At 43.8% G+C, this 18849-nt stretch overlaps 1 protein-coding gene across 2 annotated transcripts in view; it reads right to left on the bottom strand.

Moving 5' to 3' along the window:
* LOC113405046 (zinc finger and BTB domain-containing protein 21-like) overlaps nt 1-18621 on the bottom strand; it is a 27560-nt gene extending 8939 nt beyond the window's left edge. For both annotated transcript variants that reach the window (XR_003369753.2, XM_024216537.3), the window contains exon 1: nt 18466-18621. The gene's annotated coding sequence lies outside the window, so the exon portion shown is untranslated. The remainder of the gene's footprint in view (nt 1-18465) is intronic.
* Between the last annotated feature and the right edge of the window lie 228 nt (nt 18622-18849).

The following is an 18849-nucleotide window of genomic DNA, read 5'->3' as shown; positions in this document are numbered from 1 at the left end:
GAGTGGTTGGATGGGGCGTGGGAGTCCCGGGGGTCTGTCTGGGGGTGGGGGTGTGGATAAGGGTTGGGGCAGTCAGGGGACAGGTAGGGGGTAGGATCCTAGGGGGCAAATTAGGATGGGGGGAGGGTCTCAGGAGGGGGCAATCAGGGAACAAGGAGCAGGGAGGCTTAGGTAGGGGGTGGAGTCCTGGGGGGCAGTTAGGGGCAGGGGTCCCAGGAGGGGGCAGTCAGGGAACAAGGAGCAGGGGGAGGGTTGGGGTTCTGAGGGGGGCGGGGAGTGGAAGGGGCGGGGCTAGGGCAGGACGGGGGCGGGGCTAGGGCAGAACGGGAGCGGGGCTCCTCCCGTCCTCTTTTTTCCGTGCTGAAATATGGTAACCCTAAGAGTGCTCACTTTATATTTTTTATTACAAATATTTACACTGTAAAAAAGATAATCTACAAGTGAAAGCATAAAGGGGCATATGAATATTTAGCATATCTGGCATGTAAATACCTTACAACATTGGCTACAACAGTCCCATGCGAATGCCTATTTTCACTTTTAGGTGTAAATTTACATTGTAAATAAGAAGCGAGCAGCATTATCTCCGATAGATGTAAACAAACTTGTTTGTCTTACCGAATGGCTGAACAAGAAGTAGGACTGAGTAGACTTGTAGGCTCTAAAGTTTTACATCATTTTGTTTTTGAGTGCAGTTATATGAAAAAATAAATCTACATTTCTAAGTTGTACTTTCATAATAAAGAGATTCACCTCATACAAGTAGGGCAATTAAAAATACTATTTCTTTTTTTTTAATCTCATAATCAGCAGTGGAGTTGTAAACAAGGAATTTACAATTCTGTAAGAGAAGCACCACACAATGGGGGATTGCTCAACCCTGTGACTCAGCAAAACCCACCAGGACATGTCTGGGCTAGTGTTTTCCAAGCACATGGACTGAGGATATAAATAAGGGACAGTGGCATCATGCTTTTGCCTTTCTCCTCCTCCACCTACCCGGGAAGCAACAAGAACGCTGGGAAGACAAAGACTTGAACAGTGTAGACTGGTCCCAGGCTTAAAGGGGAAGCCTATGTATTAAGAACTGTCACTTAGCTACAACATCCAGTAGGGTGAGAAAAATTGCTTGATCCAAATACTGCCTAGTTTAATAAGGTTTAAGATTTAGACTGTATGCTTAACTTTTATTTTCTTTGGTAACTATCGCTGACCTTTTGTGCCTAACACTTATAACCATTTAAATTCTATCTTTCTGTAGTTTATAAATTTGTTTTATATTTTACCTAAAATAGTGTATTTTGGATGAAGTGCTTTGGAAATCTCAATTTACAAAGGCTAGCATATGTCCTCTCCACATCAAGGGAGGAGAGGACTGGGTAATAAACTTACACTGGCCAGGCGTCTGACTAGGGCAAGAGGGTGTATTCCAGGAGTCCAAGGCTGGGGGCTTGGGAGATTTGCTTGTGCCTTTCTCTGTGTGATTTGTGAGTGGCTCAGGGAGCATTCATGCAGTCTAGCTGGGTGTGGGGCTCCATATGCTGTTGTACTGAGTGATGACAGTGCCTGGAGGGGTTTGCTGCTTGTCACTAGCAAAGCATTGTGAGAGACAGCCCAGGCTGGAGAGTTAAGGGAGCACAGCAGTATCCCAGTTCCAGGTTGTACCCCAGGGATCCCATCACAACCTGCAGTTCTTGTTCCTAGATGTATACCTGCATTTGGCTGTATTAAAATGTATTCTGTTTGAATGGGCCCAGCTTATCAAGTGTTCCAGATTGCTTTTTATGACTGTCCTGTCCTCAATATGGTTTACCACTCCACCAATCTTTTTTGTCATCCTCAAATTTTAATCAGCAATGTGGGATAGGGTGATCCCCAGCTGAGGCATCCTCCAGTGGCAAGCTGTGGCACAAGTGTGCCTGTCTCAGTTTCCCCTTTTGTTTGCCCAAGAAAGGAACATAAATCTCTCAAAGTTTGATACAAAGCCTGCCTCTAGGTGTAATTTATTCATACACACCAAGGCAGTAATTCCCCCAAAATCTTGTAATAAAACCATTTTTCAATTTCCACAATAAATAGAGCCAGAGTTGGCTTTTTCCATTCCCCTCTCCAAGGGCATCATCTTCAAGTCACCAAATCAAGAGTCAAAACAGCACTTTCTTCCCAGTTCATTTTGCCCCGATCCAGGCCCAGCTTGTCAGGCCTCCCTGACAGAGTAACCAATTTTCCGGCAGTGTTCCAGTCGCTCCCTGCTATGGAGTCCTACCCCATTCTCCCTCAACACTCCTCTTGCTTCCAGGCTCATCTTCCCCGACCACACTGATCTTCCCCTTTCATAGGGGCCACTGCCCAACCCTTCTGCTCATCAGGGGTCCCCAGCTTCGATCAGTTCTCACCAATGGCTTTCCTCCAAGCTCCTCACCAACAGCTCACAGTTACTGCTCTCCTTCCAAACTCAGCTCTCTCCCAAGCAACTTCTGCCAGCTCTTCCTTGATGCTTCCTGTCTCTCTCTGAGTCATCTCAGGTTCTCTCTCTTCTGGTCTTGTACAGCTCTCACCTGACAATTTCCTCCCTAGAGGGCCCTGGTGTCCACTTTCAAGCCCAACTGGGAGTCAGCTCATCAATCACAGGTACACTGGCCTCTTCCATCTTAAGGGGCTAGTGCCACCCTATGACAAGTGATTTTATATTTACTTCAATGATATATTAATAACATTGATGTAAATGTTAAATGTCATTAGACCTAGTACTGATCCCTGTGGAACCCCACTAGAAACCACCTCGACTCAGTGGTGATTCGCTATAAAAGACTACTTTGAAATCTGTCACTTAGCCAGTTCTTAATCCATTTAACATGTGCTTTATCAATATTATACAGTGCTAATCTTTTAATCAGAATGTTGTGCAGTACTATGTAAAATGCTTTACACAAATCTAAGTATATTACATTTAGGCAGTTACTTTTATCAACCAAACTTGTAATCTCAAGCAATGAAATCAGGTTTGTTTGACAAGACCTATTTTCCATAAAACCAGATTGACTAGCATTAACTATTATTCCTATCCTATAATTCTTTATCAATCGATTCCCCTTTGAAATTCAAAAGGTTCTACCTTGGCCTCAGCCAGGGCGTGAACCTACAAGTGTTCAGTGCACTGCAGGAAGTAGGACTGATCAGACTTATAGGTACTAGGTCAAACACACACCACAGTCTGCCTAATACCATGAGCAAAACAGTAGAATTCCATTTCTTCAACTGAACTGAAACTATGTCCAGTACAGAGCTAGTGTCTGTGAAACTCTCTCCCTTAAATATTTCTAATATTAAGCCCATCACTGAAATATCCAGGTGGCAAAATCAAGACTATTGACACCAGATCACGAAGACAGCAACAACTAATAAAAGATAATTTTGTTTCAATATTCCTGGATTGATAAGATCCTTAGCAAAAACTATTTATTCCTATATTTTCCAGTATTAACATGCCACAGAGATCCTTAAGCAAATCACAGTGTATTTGGTCTCAGGAAATCCTTGTGCAACAATGCACATTCAAGGGAAAGAATTGGCAAATATTAATCTAAAAATACATTGTGTAACTTTGCTATCACTGTGCAAACTGCCCCAGGACACAGGGACCTATCAGGTTACCTATATTATAGTACAGTGTTTAATTACTAGATCACATACTACTTTTCCCACACGACCTCTGCCTGATTGAGTGCACAGGATGGATAGTGCTCACTAAATGAACAATTATTCACTATTTTTATCTTCAGCATCCAATGTGTGGCCCCTGCTTTATTTACTGTACATCATCCAACACTACCTGGAATACAAAATTATTAATTTTCTCACGTTTTTCTGTGGTTCCGATCACCATAGTATGAGTGCTTCACACTAATGAATTTATCTTCACAACACTCCTATAAGATGAAGTGGTAGTCTTTTTTCCATCAGTAAAATGGTGGATGGAGGCACAGAGAAATTAAAACCAAGATAGTCAAGCATCCACTAATTTTGATTGCCCCAATTATAAACAACTAGGACCTAATCTTACAGAGTACTTAGCATTTTCATAGCACTTTACATGTTTCAAAGCACAGCTCCCATTAGCTTAGGATACAGTTAGGAGTGCTCACAACTTCTGCAAGTCAGACTCCAGGTGTCACACACTGGACACCCAAAAAATGAGGAACACATAATTAATGAACTATGAACATTTTGGTTTAAGTGGCTTTCCCAGCATCACAGAGGAGCTCTGTGGCAGAGGCAGGGATAGAATTCAGTTTTCCAGGGCAGCGTTCAACTTCCTCAACCATGGGACCACCTTTCTCTTTCTGCAGTTCCCTACCTCATAAGAGCTGCCCTACTGGGTCAGACCAAAGGTCCATCTAGCCCAGTATCCTATCTTCCGACAGTGGCCAGTGCCAGGTGCCCCAGAGGGAATGAACAGAACAGGCAATCATTAAGTGATCCATCCCCTGTCGCTCATTCCCAGCTTCTGGCAAACAGAGGCTAGGAACACCATTCCTGCCCATCCTGGCTAATAGCCATTGATGGACCTATCCTTCATGAATTTATCTAGTTCTTTTCTGAACCCTGTTATAGTCCTGGCCTTCACAACATCCTCTGGCAAGGAGTTCCACAGGTTGACTGTGCATTGTGTGAAGAAATACTTCCTTTTATTTGTTTTAAACCTGCTGCCTATTAATTTCATTTGGTGACCCCTAGTTCTTGTGTTATGAGAAGTAGTGAACAACACTTCCTTATCTACTTTCTCTACACCAGTCATGATTTTATAGACCCCTTAGTTGTCTCTTTTCCAAGCTGAAAATTCCCCGTCTTATTAATCTCTCCTCATATGGAAGCCGTTCCATACCCCTAATAATTTTTGTTGCCCTTTTCTGAACCTTTTCCAATTCCAATATATCTTTTTTGAGAAGGGGCGAGCATTGATTTATATAGAGGCAACATGATATTTTGTCCTATTATCTATCCCTTTCTTAATTATTCCCAGCATTCTGTTCGCTTTTTTGACTGCTGCTGCACATTGAGTGGATGTTTTCAGAGAACTATCCTCAGTGACTCCAAGATCTCTTTCTTGAGTGGTAACAGCTAATTTAGACCTCATCATTTTATATGTATAGTTGGGATTATGCTTTCCAATGCACATTAATTTGCATTTATCAACATTAAATTTCATCTGCCATTTTGTTGCCCAGTCACCCAGTTTTGAGAGATCCTTTTGTAGCTCTTCGCAGTCTGCCTGGGTCTTAACTATCTTTAGTAATTTTGTATCATCTGCAAATTTTGCCACCTGACTGTTTACCCCTTTGTCCAGATCATTTATGAATATGTTGAATAGGACTGGTCCCAGAACAGACCCACTGGGGGACACCACTATCTACCTCCTCTCCATTCTGAAAACTGACCATTTATACCTACCCTTTGTTTCCTATCTTTTAACCAGTTACCAATCCATGAGAGCACCTTCCCTGCTGATGCGGCAGGTTCGGCCGATCGTGGCCCCCACTGGCCGCGTTTTGCCGTCCCGGTCCAATAGGGGCGGCGGGAAGCGGTGCGGGCGAGGGATGTGCTGGCCGCAGCTTCCCGCCATCCCCATTGGCACGGGATGGCAAAACGCGGCCAGTGGGGGCCGCGATCGGCCGAACTTGCCGCATCAGCAGATAAATAAACTGGCCCGGCCCGCCAGGGTGCTTACCCTGGCAAGCCGCGTGCCGAACACTGCCAACCCCTGGTCTAGAAGCTACAACAAATAGGCACACACACAAGCTCTGAAGTGCGTGCATATCTTAACGTACTGATGAATCTCATGCCCACCATGTGCACATTTCAAGCTGTTAGCAGATAATGGTTTAAAGATCTGAAACACTAAAATGGGTAGAAAATGAAAATCTGTATCAGAATACATTTCAGAGTACAAGGAAGTCCTCTAAAGTTTTAAAAAAACAAAACCAGAAGAAAATGATAACGTTGATTGTATGCACTGCAAATGGTGTGGCTCAATTACTAAATGTAAATATTTATAGGCTAATAGTTTTAAGTCTACAACAGTAAACTGTTTATTCAAATGAAAAGTTTTATTTGGGGATTAGAGATGTATTGTTTTCTTAAACTCAGAAGTAGCATTGTGTTTTGAGTTCTGCAGCAACCACATTGAATTCCATTCATCAAAGCATTAATCTGCTGAATAGTTTTTTCCCGTCCTTCCGTCCACCAAAATAAATCCCGATATTTACCCAGAAAAATTATTAATAGATTTTTCCAACCAATTTTCACCTGTTTTTGTTGTTTTAGTAATAAACACAGATAAATTCCCAGGAAAAGTTAAATAAAATAAAAACTGAAAATGAAGGCCCTCCTACTCATTCACTACACACCTTCCAACTTCTGCACTAACTGAGGCAGGGATCCTGGAGACAACAGTCTCATTTCACTACAGAATTCTGATCAATTCCCTGGGCTCTGTCTATTCTGTTCACTGAATGAGGTCCTTGCTGCCTCTGTTACCTTCAGGAGAGTGATATCAGCTTGGGTCATCTAGCGGAGACAATGAGAGTTTTCATTTTGATTGCTCAGACTGTAAACAATAGTGCATGTGATCCCACCCCATTGTGCTTTTCTGTTCCCTCACGGTTTCCCAGACACGCTGGCATAGGTGCTGGAATTAATAGTGCGGGGGGTGCTGCAGCACCCCCTGACTTGAAGTGGTTTCCATTATATATAGGGTTTACTGTTTGGTTCGATGGCTCTCAGCCCACTATAAAAATTGTTCCAGCACCACTGCATGCCGGTGGTTTGGGTGGCAGGAGTAGGCATTGAGCTTATAAACTACAAACCTCAGGCCATGGCTAGCAGCAGCGTAATGGGGGAGGGGGAGTTTGAGAAATTTGCTTGTGCACTCTTGCCGCCGCAACTCCCCCCACCACGCTGCCTCTGCCAAGGTTTGCAATTTGGGAAGGTCAACGGTGGTCCCCAATCGCCAAACAACGTCCATGTTACAAAGGGCAAGGGGCCAATGCCACTTGTGCTCCTGCTGTGAGTTGCCCACCGAAAGCTGCAGACAGTTGCCTGGCGCCCATGTCCCCGGGCCATACTCAACATGCCTGATAAGAACATAAGAAAGGCCGTACCGGGTCAGACCAAAGGTCCATCTAGCCCAGTATCCTGTCTACCGACAGTGGCCAATGCCAGGTGCCCCAGAGGGAGTGAACCTAACAGGCAATGATCAAGTGATCTCTCTCCTGCCATCCATCTCCACCCTCTGACAGACAGAGGCTAGGGACACCATTCCTTACCCGTCCTGGCTAATAGCCATTAATGGACTTAACCACCATGAATTTATCCAGTTCTCTTTTAAACTCTGTTATAGTCCTAGCCTTCACAACCTCCTCAGGTAAGGAGTTCCACAAGTTGACTGTGCGCTGCGTGAAGAAGAACTTCCTTTTATTTGTTTTAAACCTGCTGCCTCTTAATTTCATTTGATGACCCCTAGTTCTTGTATTATGGGAATAAGTAAATAACTTTTCCTTATCCACTTTCTCCACATCACTCATGATTTTATATACCTCTATCATATCCCCCCTTAGTCTCCTCTTTTCCAAGCTGAAGAGTCCTAGCCTCTTTAATCTCTCCTCATATGGGACCCGTTCCAAACCCTTAATCATTTTAGTTGCCCTTTTCTGAACCTTTTCTAGTGCCAGTATATCTTTTTTGAGATGAGGAGACCACATCTGTACGCAGTATTCGAGATGAGGGCGTACCATCGATTTATATAAGGGCAATAATATATTCTCAGTCTTATTCTCTATCCCCTTTTTAATGATTCCTAACATCCTGTTTGCTTTTTTGACCGCCTCTGCACACTGCGTGGACATTTTCAGAGAACTATCCACGATGACTCCAAGATCTTTTTCCTGATACAGCAAGCCAGTTCAATGAATACCTTGTGTCAATGAAAATGTTCTGTGTTGCACTTCAGTGGAATAAGGGGAGCGATTTTTATGTATCAACTGTGCACTAGACCCTGATTACGGACTGACAATGATTGCTTTGTGCTTTCATGTCTTACAGCTGAAAGTGTGGCCTTTAGCTCATCCTCCACACCAGTGGAGAGGCTGTCTCAGATTAGAAGAAGACAAAAGACAACACATGATGACGTGTTTAATGAGATTATGAACACCTTTGGGACGGCTGACACTGAGCAGAGAGCAGGGAGGATTTCTCTATCTGAAAAACTGGACATGGACATTGTGAGCAGGAGAGCAGCTCAGGAGCATGAGCATGGCATGGCACACAGCAGGAGATGCTGGGGATTCTGAAGGACATGTTGAGGCATCTCCCTCTACAGCCCCAGCAAAACAGCGTTCCCGCATCACCGTATTCTCACCTCCCCCTCACATGTTCCAGGGAGAAAATGCTATATCCCTTCCACTCCACACCGGTGAAGGGTACTAAGAATAAAGGCGCACATACAATGATCTTTGACAGGCAAGGCCACTGTATTTAAAAGAAAAGATCAGTGTTTTTCCCCTCCAAATTTTATTCTAATGACTATCCCAGGTTACATTATTTTCCTGATCTTTCACTTCCAATATGTTTATGCAATAAAACTACAGGTTCTGAGAATGAAATAATCTTTATTACTTCATACCATGGAGGAAGGGGAGATACAGGGAAACTACAGAAACAGAGGCATTTGCTGGAGACAGAAACCCAGCAGGCACAGCAAGGTTCACAGTAAGGGAAGGCGTAACTCAAGAAGCAGCACACATTACTGGGGGTCATTACTAAATCGCGTTTTCAAAGCCTCCCTGAGACACAGTGCTCCACAATGTGCTCCTCTTATTGTCCTTGTATCTTGCTGCTCAAAATTAGCAGATAGACTATCCACCTTCATGCCCTACTCCTGTGGAAACTTCTACCCCTTTGCCTCACAGATTTTATGGAGCACACAGCAGATAGCTACAACCAGGGGATATTGCTTTCACTGAAGTCTAACCTAGTAAACAAACTGCACCAGCAACCCTTTAAACGGCCAGAGGCACATTCAACCACGATTATGCACCTGCTCTGCATCTATTGTTGAACTGTTCCTTGCTGGTGTCCAGTGTACAGCTTCTTGAACCAAGGGAGCAAGGGGTAGGCTGCATCCTCATTTTCACTTTATCCTTCACATTCTTAATTTGCAAACAAAAAGACAGACGAGTTAAGATTGTAAGTGTGCTTTAAGGCAGTGGCTCTTAACCTTTCCAGACTACTGTACCCCTTTTAGGAGTCTGATTTATCTTGCGTACCCCAAAGTTTCACCTCACTTAAAAACTACTTGCTTACAAAATCAGACATAAAAATACAGAAGTGTCACAGCACACTATTACTGAAAATTGCTTACTTTCTCATTTTTACCATATAATTATAAAATAAATATATTGGAATATAAATATTGTACTTACATTTCAGTGTATAGTATATATGGAGCAGTATAAAACAAGTCATTGGTTGTATCAAATTTTAGTTTGTGTTGACTTTGCTAGTGCTTTTTATGTGGCCTGTTGTAAAACTAGTCAAATATCTAGATGAACTGATGTACCTCCTGGAAGACCTCTGCGTACCCCCAGTGGTATATGTACCCCTGGTTGAGAACCACTGTTTTAAGGAAGTCCAGATAACACACTAGTCGATATTAAATTTAATCTCCCCCCTGCCTTACAAAAAGTCTACTTCTTTAAAAAGCATAACCACACAAAGGGGCTCAGCTTGTTTCCCACTGCCTTGTGATCCTTCTACACTCACTCTCACCCCAACTGTTTTACACCACCCACACACATTTAACTGTTCTCCTTAAAAATTAAAAAGGTAAAAAGTAACACATTACTAGGAGATTATTAGTATTGGACCAGTTGAATAAAAATGAGATTTTATAATTTCCTGGGAGAAAGGAGATAGCAATGATGTTCCAAAGACAGGTTCCCACTACAGGGTTATCATCATATAGGATCCTTTTCTTCCAGAAAGCCTTTCAGGTTGTCCTTAAATTCTTCAGAGCTAAGTACATGCATGAAGTGGACATTTTTACAGCTGGCTGCTTCTTTCCATCTTGTAAGTACCTGTTATTCCCCGCCCCAAATTTTTCCCTTTTTATTGCTGGGTGAGTGATAAATCATTACATCCTCTCAGCCTACTGCTCATACCAGACTTCTGAACCTCTACATTTCTCTTTCTACCTATATCATCTAATCCATGAGAGAAGTAACAAGTCACTTTATATTTATAAACATAACTGTTTTAAATCTCTCTCTGTATATGTACAAAGCAGCACTCTACAAGTGTGACTCAGATTAGAACGCCCAGGTAGTTTTGGGACGGAATAACCCAGATCCTGATACATTAAGCCACACACAACTTGGTGTAGAGCACTTTTCCACCTCAGCTTAAATGAACAGCAAATCAGAATTGGCGCTTTCAGCAGCATTTAAAAAAAAAAACCCAAGCAACAGAGACTTCAAGGTGACATGTAAAGGATATTTAAAATATTGAGCTTTTAACTTTTTTTTGCTTCTTTAGGATATATTAAGAAGAAACCAGAAAGGTTGAAAAACAAACTTCTTATAAATTTTAGAACATGGTTTCAATAGATGTTTATTGTGAGCTCCAATACCTCAGTTGAAAGCGTATTGAATCCTCAGCCAAAATGTTTATCATCATTTGAAGTTAAATAGATATAAACAAAAACCAAAGGAGCTTAAGCAGTCTAAAAATTCCTTCCTGCAACACCATTTTTTCATGTTCTCTCTCTCTCTCTCTGTGTGTGTGTGTGCATATATATATATATATATATCTTCCTACTGTATTTTCCACTGCATGCATCCGATGAAGTGGGTTTTAGCCCACGAAAGCTTATGCCCAAATAAATTTGTTAGTCTCTAAGGTGCCACAAGTACTCCTCCTCCTTCTTCCTCTCTCAGGTGCTCAATTTTCACTCTCTTGACTTTTATGATGTTGTCATTTCATTAACTCTCTAGTCATCACTAAATCTTCCTGAATAGACAAGACCTGAAATTCTAATATTAACACAAGCAGAAAAAACAGGCCTTATTTATTTATGCATCACGAATCCACAAAGGGGCACAAGCCCAATTTTCCCTCCTCTGTAGGTAACCTTTAACGGGTGTGTCTCAATCATTTTGGGAAGGCTAATCAATAAAATCTGAAGCAATATATCATAGGCACAAATTGCATCACTTTCTCTCTTAAACTGACACTACATATTAAAGGCATGTCTACACACCAAAGTTTTACTGTTTCAACTATACCAGTATTGTTACCACAGTACAACACACCCTCAGCCTCCCCAGTCTGAGCATAGTTATACTAGTATTGCTTATTTCATATGGGAAGGGGAATAAGCTATACCAGTATAAAACATTTTTTATCTTAGGGTACGTCTTCACTACCCGCCGGATCGGCGGGTAGTAATCAATCTATCAGGGATCGATTTATCGCGTCTTGTCTAGACGGGATAAATCGATCCCTGAACACGCTCCCCGTCAACTCCAGAACTCCACCAGAGCGAGAGGTGGTAGCGGAGTCGACGGGGGAGCCGCGGCCGTCGATCCCGCGCTGTGAGGACCCGAGGTAAATCGATCTAAGATATGTCGTCTTCAGCTACGCTATTCTCGTAGCTGAAGTTGCGTATCTTAGATCGATCTCCCCCCCCCCAGTGTAGACCAGTCCTTAGTATAACTGTATCCACTCTAGGGTTTGTACCTGTACAACTATGTTGGTTAAATCAATCAACCAATCACACCCTAACTGAAATAGGTACAAAAACTGTGTGTCAACCAAGAATAAGGAACTACAACCTGTGAGATGAGAGGATTGTGGGAAAAACACCTCATCTATCTCTCTTGTGATTCCTCCCCTTAAGTGATGTAAGAGCAGTTTGCTGGGTTCCAAAGGAAACTCCATCCAGCTGTCCTGAGCCAGAAGCAAAATAGTGTTAGCTGTGACAGACGATATGGATGGTAATGGAAAGATAGCTGGTGGTTTGATGCTGGAGTAAATTGGGAGAACCTAATCCTTATGACAGGTATATGAGGGACTTTCCCCTCCACTTCCAAATAAAAGTTAATTTTGAACAAGCTCCTTTGCATATTTTCTAAACAAGTGTTCTTTTCCATATGAATGGGAAACAAACATGTATTAGCTCATAACACTTGTAGTTCTGCATTAAGATAGTGACTATAATGAAATATCATGCTTCAGGCAGGCATCTGCAGGGGCCTCCCCTCCCTCCCTTTCCCTTCCTGCACAATTGGCTTGATGCATTTTTTTTTAATCTCCTCCTTCCTCTGATGCAACTTAAATTGGTCATAGCTGGAGATGGGAGATGGGACATTGGCCAGGGTGGACCAGTACTCTGAGATCATACAGAAAATGCCTGGCTGGCGTGTCTTTCTAGATGCCTGACTGGTGTGTCTTGCTTACATGCCCAGAATCATACAGATCCCAGATTTGGGTCAGGAAGGAATTTTCCACCAGCTCAGTTTGACAGGGACCTCAAGGGGTTTTCACTTTCCATTGTAGCATGGGGCACAGTTCACCTGCTGGGATCATTTGGGCATATCTCATTTAATCATTTCCCTGCCACTGGTGGCACCTGGGTCTCTCCTGTTTTCTGCCTGTGGCTCATAGTTTAATTAGTCCTTGGGAAACTAAAGTCTTTGGGTTTCACATAGGGGGATTTGGGTGAAATGTACTGGCCTGTGATATACAAGTCTGATTAGATGATCTGATGGTCCCTTCAATTCTATGAGATTTAGAAATTGTATTTTTTCTCTGCGTCCAATATAACATGAATACGTTATAACAAAGGACCCTACTCGGCTCCTACAGAACACAATGAGAATTTTGTTATTGACTTCAATGTGAGCAGGATTGGGCCCAAAGTTAGCTCCTGCCACTGATAAATATCAGTTGGTGCTTTCGATTAATGTTAACGGAATTACGCATGTACATGAAAAGATGAGAAATACCACTGTAAACACTACCCTTTAATAATACCTCCAACTAATCTAATCAAAGTTTTACAAATTAAGAAAAAAGTATCCAAAATTGCATGCATATATTTAAAGGCATTTGCATAAGAGATTTCTTAAAACTGCTTATTTTAATTGCTTTTGAAGATAATGTAGAACAAGAGGAGGAGCGTGAAGCAGGTGCCCAAAAATACTTTTGTCTTTCTTAAAGAATTCAGTTTAAGAAATGTACATGAATTGCCCTACGATCACAGATCTCACATTAAAATATTTTTGAAACCTTCATTCAATGAAGACTGTGGGAAACAGGTTTCCATAGGGCATACTTTCCCAATTTGTGACAATTTAAATAAAGGTGCATTTTTAATTAAATTATGGAGCAAGATTTTAATGTTTCATTGAAGCACTACAACATAAGAGGGAGATTTACTGTATATACTCGTTCATAAGCCGAATTTTTTTTAGTAAAAAAGGGAAGCACCAGAGAAGGGGGTCGGCTTATGAACGGGTATAGAGAGGAAGAGGTGGGATACAGCCCCTCCCCCCAACAGAGGGAGCAAGGAGAGGCAGCACAGCCAGAAGGGAAGAGGCGGGGCCAAAGTCTCTCCGCTTCTGGCCACGCTGCTCTCCCCCCAGCCTCCGAAGCAGCTACAGCTCCGGAGCTGGCAGGCTGCAGCTGTGCTGCTCAGCGCCACCCCCCCCAGAGCAGGCTGTGGCCGTGCCACCCAGCCCAGCCCGCTGGAACATGCTGCGGCTGCGCCGCCTGGTCTGGCCCGCCAGAGCAGGCTGCGGCCGTGCTGCCCGGTCTGCCGGAGCAGCTCCAACCAGGTCAGAGACATCCTCTCCTGGCCCTCCCCAGATAAGGTGGGAAGGGATGGTATGGGGAGAGTGTGGGGGTCCCAGGCTAGGGGTGGGGTCATGTGGAGGGTGGTCACAGGGGTTACTCCCCTGACTCCCAGCTTCTCTCCCCCCCCAAAATTTCCCCACCAGTTGTTGTCCCGGCCCATTAGGGTAAGCAGCTGGCGCGCCGGGACACTTTGTTTACTTAGGTTTACCTCTGTGCCTGCAGATGCTTGAGGTAAACAAACCATCTCGGCCCACCAACGGCTTATCCTGATGGCCCGGGAGCCAAAGTTTGCTGACCCCTGAATTATAGGGTCGGCTTATGAACGGGTTATAAAAATTTTCCATTTTTACTTATCCATCTTGGGGGGGGGTCGGCTTATAAACAAACCGGCTTATGATCGAGTATATACAGTAAATTATCTTAATTCATCCAAAATGAGGGATTTCTTCATCCGTTCCAGATGAGTAAAATTTGGTAGGTGAAATTAATCACAATATTATGAAAAAGAAAAAGAAAAAACAACATGGGAGAGTGGAACAGGTGCCTAACATAAAAACAAGCTTTTGTTTCCTTTCTTGTTCCTTGAATGATTCAGTTTATGAGATGTACATGATCTGCTCCAGAATGACATGACACATAAAAGCTTCATTCAGTGAAGACAGTAAAAAATACATTTCCCTTCTTTCAACTACGAAGAAAAAAAAAAAAAAAAAAGACATGCTGTCCCAAATTTCATAATCACTGGGGAGAGGGGGAAAAAAGACTGCTTTATGGAGACTGGTCTTACACTGACAGACAGCCATTAGGGACAGGGTTGAGGAGGAGATCTCCTTTGAACTGAGGATGGATTTTAAAGCAGAGTATGTTACACCCTTCTCCATCTGTGATGAAGGATTTTGCTGTATTTTTAGAGAATTAGTTTTCTGAGATCCTCAGATGGAAGGTGCAAGTACTATTCTTTTTTATGAAACAATTCACTCATTTAGAAGGTGACAGCCTTCTGAATGAGCCTTCACTCAGTTAATAATGGTACTTTGCAGATATGGAAAGTTAACAGTTTTCATTTGTGTATTTCAAAACTGAAGAATATTATAACAACTACTACTGTTAAGATTTCAAAACTTCAGTGATAATAAATGTGACTCGTAATTATTAATTGCTCATAACTTTGTGAAAGATTCTCCCTTTGGACTGAAATTTTCCATGCTTGCCGTCTACTGAAAGGTGTTTAATTTAACACAAATTATGGCCACTGTTCTGAAGGTGACCAAAAACCTCTAATTTATTTTATAATTCTGATCATCAGTAATTTCCAGCTCCATGGAAATAGCTCATAACTAACTGAATTCAGAAAGCTCACACTTGGCATCATGTAGTTTTCAGTGATGTGTAGTGTCTTCAATAGGTTAAAAACATTTTAGTTTTCTATACAATGTTAACTCAGTCTTGTGTGTATACACACACACACAAACACACACACACACACACACACTAAGATTGCCTGTGCAACCTTAATTTGAACCCCTTATGTGTATGCATTCTGAGATAGTCTTTAATTACATGATTACATACTATTTTTCCCCACAGGACCCTTTGCCTGTGTAACAAGCCTGACTTGTGGGGTATGGAGACAGAATCTGCAGGAAGTCCTCTAGCCTGTATGTAGAAAGGGCTAGAGCAGACATAGGGAAGAAGAAGAAGTCCAAAGAAGTCCACTACAATAGCGTTTAGCTTCAAAAAGGGGAACTACACAAAAATTAAGAGAAAGTTAAACAAAGTAAAAGGAATAAATGGTCAGTTTTCACAGTGGAGAGGGGTAAATAGAGGGGTCCCCCAAAGATCTGTATTGGGATCAGTGCTATTCATAAATGACCTGGAAAAAGGAGTAAACAGTGAGGTAGCACAGTTTGCAGACAATACAAAATTTCTCAATATAGTCCAAAGTAGACCATGAAGAATTACAAAACTTGGTGACGGGGCAAGAAAATGGCAGAAGAAATTCAATCTTGATAAGTGCAAAGTAATGCACCTTTGGCAACATAATCCCAACTATACATACAAAATGATGGAGTCTAAATTACTTGTCACCGGTCAAGAAAGAGATCTTGAAGTCATTGTGGATAGTTCTCTGAAAAACATCTGCTCAATGTGCACCAGCAAACAAAAAAGCTAACAGAATGTTAGGAACCATTAGGAAAGGGACAGATAATAAGATAAAAAATATCATAAATCCATGGTAAAACTACACCTTGAATACTGCATGAAGTTCTGATTGTCCCATCTCAAAAAAGATAAATTAAAATCGGACAAGATACAGAGAAGAGCAGCAAAAAATGATTAGGGGTATGGAACAGCTTCCATATGAGGAGAGATTAAAAAGATTGGGACTGTTTTGCTTGTAAAAGAGATGATTAAGAAGGGATATGATAGAGGTTTATAAAATCACGAATGGTGTGGATGAACTGAATAAACAAAGTGTTATTTACCTGTTCACATAACACAAGAACTAGGGATCACCCAATGAAATTAATAGGCAGCAGGTTTAAAACAAACAAACGGAAGTACTACTTCTCACAATGCACAGTCAACCTGTGGAACTAATTGTCAGGGGATGTTTTGAAAGCCAAAAGTACACCTGGGTTCAAAAAAGACTTAGAAAAATTCACAGTGGACAGGTCCATCAGTGGCTATTACCCAAGATGGTCAGGGATGCAACCCTATGCATCCAAAGAAGTGGGCTGTAGCCCACGAAAGCTTATGCTCTAATAAATTTGTTAGTCTCTAAGGCCTGGTCCACACTACCCCCCCACTTTGGACTAAGGTACGCAAATTCAGCTACAATTCGAAGTACCTTAGTCCGAACTTACCGCGGGTCCAGACGCGTCAGGAAGGCTCCCCCGTCGATGCCGCGTACTCCTCTCGCTGAGCTGGAGTACCGGCGTCGACGGCGAGCACTTCCGGGATCGATCCCAGAACATTGATTGCCTGCCGTCGGACCCGGAGGTAAGTGTAGACGTACCCTAAGGTGCCACAAGTACTCCTGTTCTTTTTGCGGATACAGACTAACACGGCTGCTACTCTGAAACCTATGCTCTGGGTGTCCCTAAGCCTCTGACTGCCAGCTGCTGGGACTAGACGACAGGGACTGGATCACTTGATAACTGCCCTGTTCTGTTAATTCTCTCTGAAGCATCTGGCATTGGCAACTGTTAGAAGGAAGGACACTGAGCTAGATGGACTATTGGTATGACTCACTATGTGACCATTCTTATGTTCACATTCCAGGTGAGTAGCCTAAAAGCTGGGCTAAAGGTTATAAGAAGGGCATTGGTACCAAAACCATCATCATCATCTACTCCTTTTCCTAGCATTTTGTGAATCCTTATAAAAATACCCAAAACAAAAAGTTTCAGGTCAAACATGTTGCATTTGACTCAAAACACATTTTTTCGATATGCTGAAATTTTTCACAATTTTCAGATTCAGTTCAACCCAAATTGAAATTCTATCCCCCAATTTTTCAGAAATGCCAGCGAACTGGGGGGAAAAAATCAGTTATCCACCCAGCTCTGGTGTGCATGACTATTCTGCGAGGCTAGCATAATCGGCAGTTACTTTTAAATTTTTACATCAGCACAGCACTTCTGTGAGACACCGCAAGGAGAATCTACGATATACAAATATGTTCTCTCTTTCTTCGTGGTTCAGATGAGAGAAGCAACAATGTGAGCGACAGCTTCTATATATGCAGCGTAAACCACAGTCACGGCAGTCCAGCGCCCTCTGCATTCTCTGCAGAGATGCCAATGCAGAGGTGACAGCCCAGGGTACCAGGCAAACAGGGGGTGACTGGGCCCCACGCCAGGCACGGATGCCCCCTAACCAGCAACACGGCAGCTCCTGCACCCGCTGACTGCACCTTCCCTCCCAGCCCCGCTGGAGTTCCCTGCTTGGGCTGGTGTGAGCAGAGGAGGCACGAGCACTCACAAACCTATAGTGACATCACTATACTCAACTGGTCCCCGCCCCACGCAGGGCCACGCTCACCGTATTGCGCATGCTCAGAGCAACTCCCTCCCGCCTGCCGCCCCCACCCCTCACAGGCACCATCATCCCGCCTGCGCAGTGAAACATTTGCGCCTGAGCAGCTTGCGCCTCAGGCCAAAAGGCCACATTTCGGCTACCACGCGCGCGCAGCTAAGCAAGATCGAGGTTCTTTTAGGGGCACTACGCACGCGCAAAAAAGGGACTGAGAAGCCCACTATGGGCAACAGACATGCGCACTAGAGGCTTCGACGAGTCTATGTGGCGCATGTGTGCACGCGCAATGGGCAGGCTGAGTCCGTCTCCGGGAGTGGAGCATGCGCGATGAAGGGATGGGCTAGTTTTGTAAGTGGCGCAGGCGCACTGAAGAGTTTGGGGACCGCAGCCCCGCTCGGTGGGGGAAAAAAAAACACCTCAGAGTTACGTCAGGAAAAGACGCCTTTGTGCACGGAGAGACCCGCGCGGCGCAGGCAGCTCCCAAAACGGGCGCGAGACGCGGCCGTTACTCACCCTCTCCGCCGTTAGCCGCACCCCACCCTGCTGCCCCCCTCGGCGCCTCCCTTCACGATTCGCCCGCGCGCGCTGCTGCCACCGCCGTGATTCCATCCATCTTGAATTTGACGTCATCCCACACCAGGGATGAGGTCATCGCAGGGAACGCTCGTCACGTGCGCAGTGTTGCGATTGGCCGGCGCCAGAGTGGGGGGTGCGGGAGAGGCGCTTGCGCTGGGGACTGGGTGGCGGTTAGGGGGAGTTACCGGGGTTCCCCCAACCGTCAGCCCCTCCTCGCGCCCTTCCCCTGCCGCTGGCGCGGCGGCCCTGCGCTCAGTGGGGGACTGGGGAGGCGCCTCTCGCCAAATCTCATCCCGGTCGCTGCGTCGGATGGGAGCCGCC

The sequence above is a fragment of the Terrapene carolina genome, unplaced genomic scaffold (genome assembly GCF_002925995.2).
Source record: "Terrapene carolina triunguis isolate 2854851 unplaced genomic scaffold, T_m_triunguis-2.0 Scaffold30, whole genome shotgun sequence".
Lineage (NCBI taxonomy): Eukaryota > Metazoa > Chordata > Testudines > Emydidae > Terrapene > Terrapene triunguis.
This window is presented reverse-complemented; position numbering and strand designations above follow the sequence as displayed.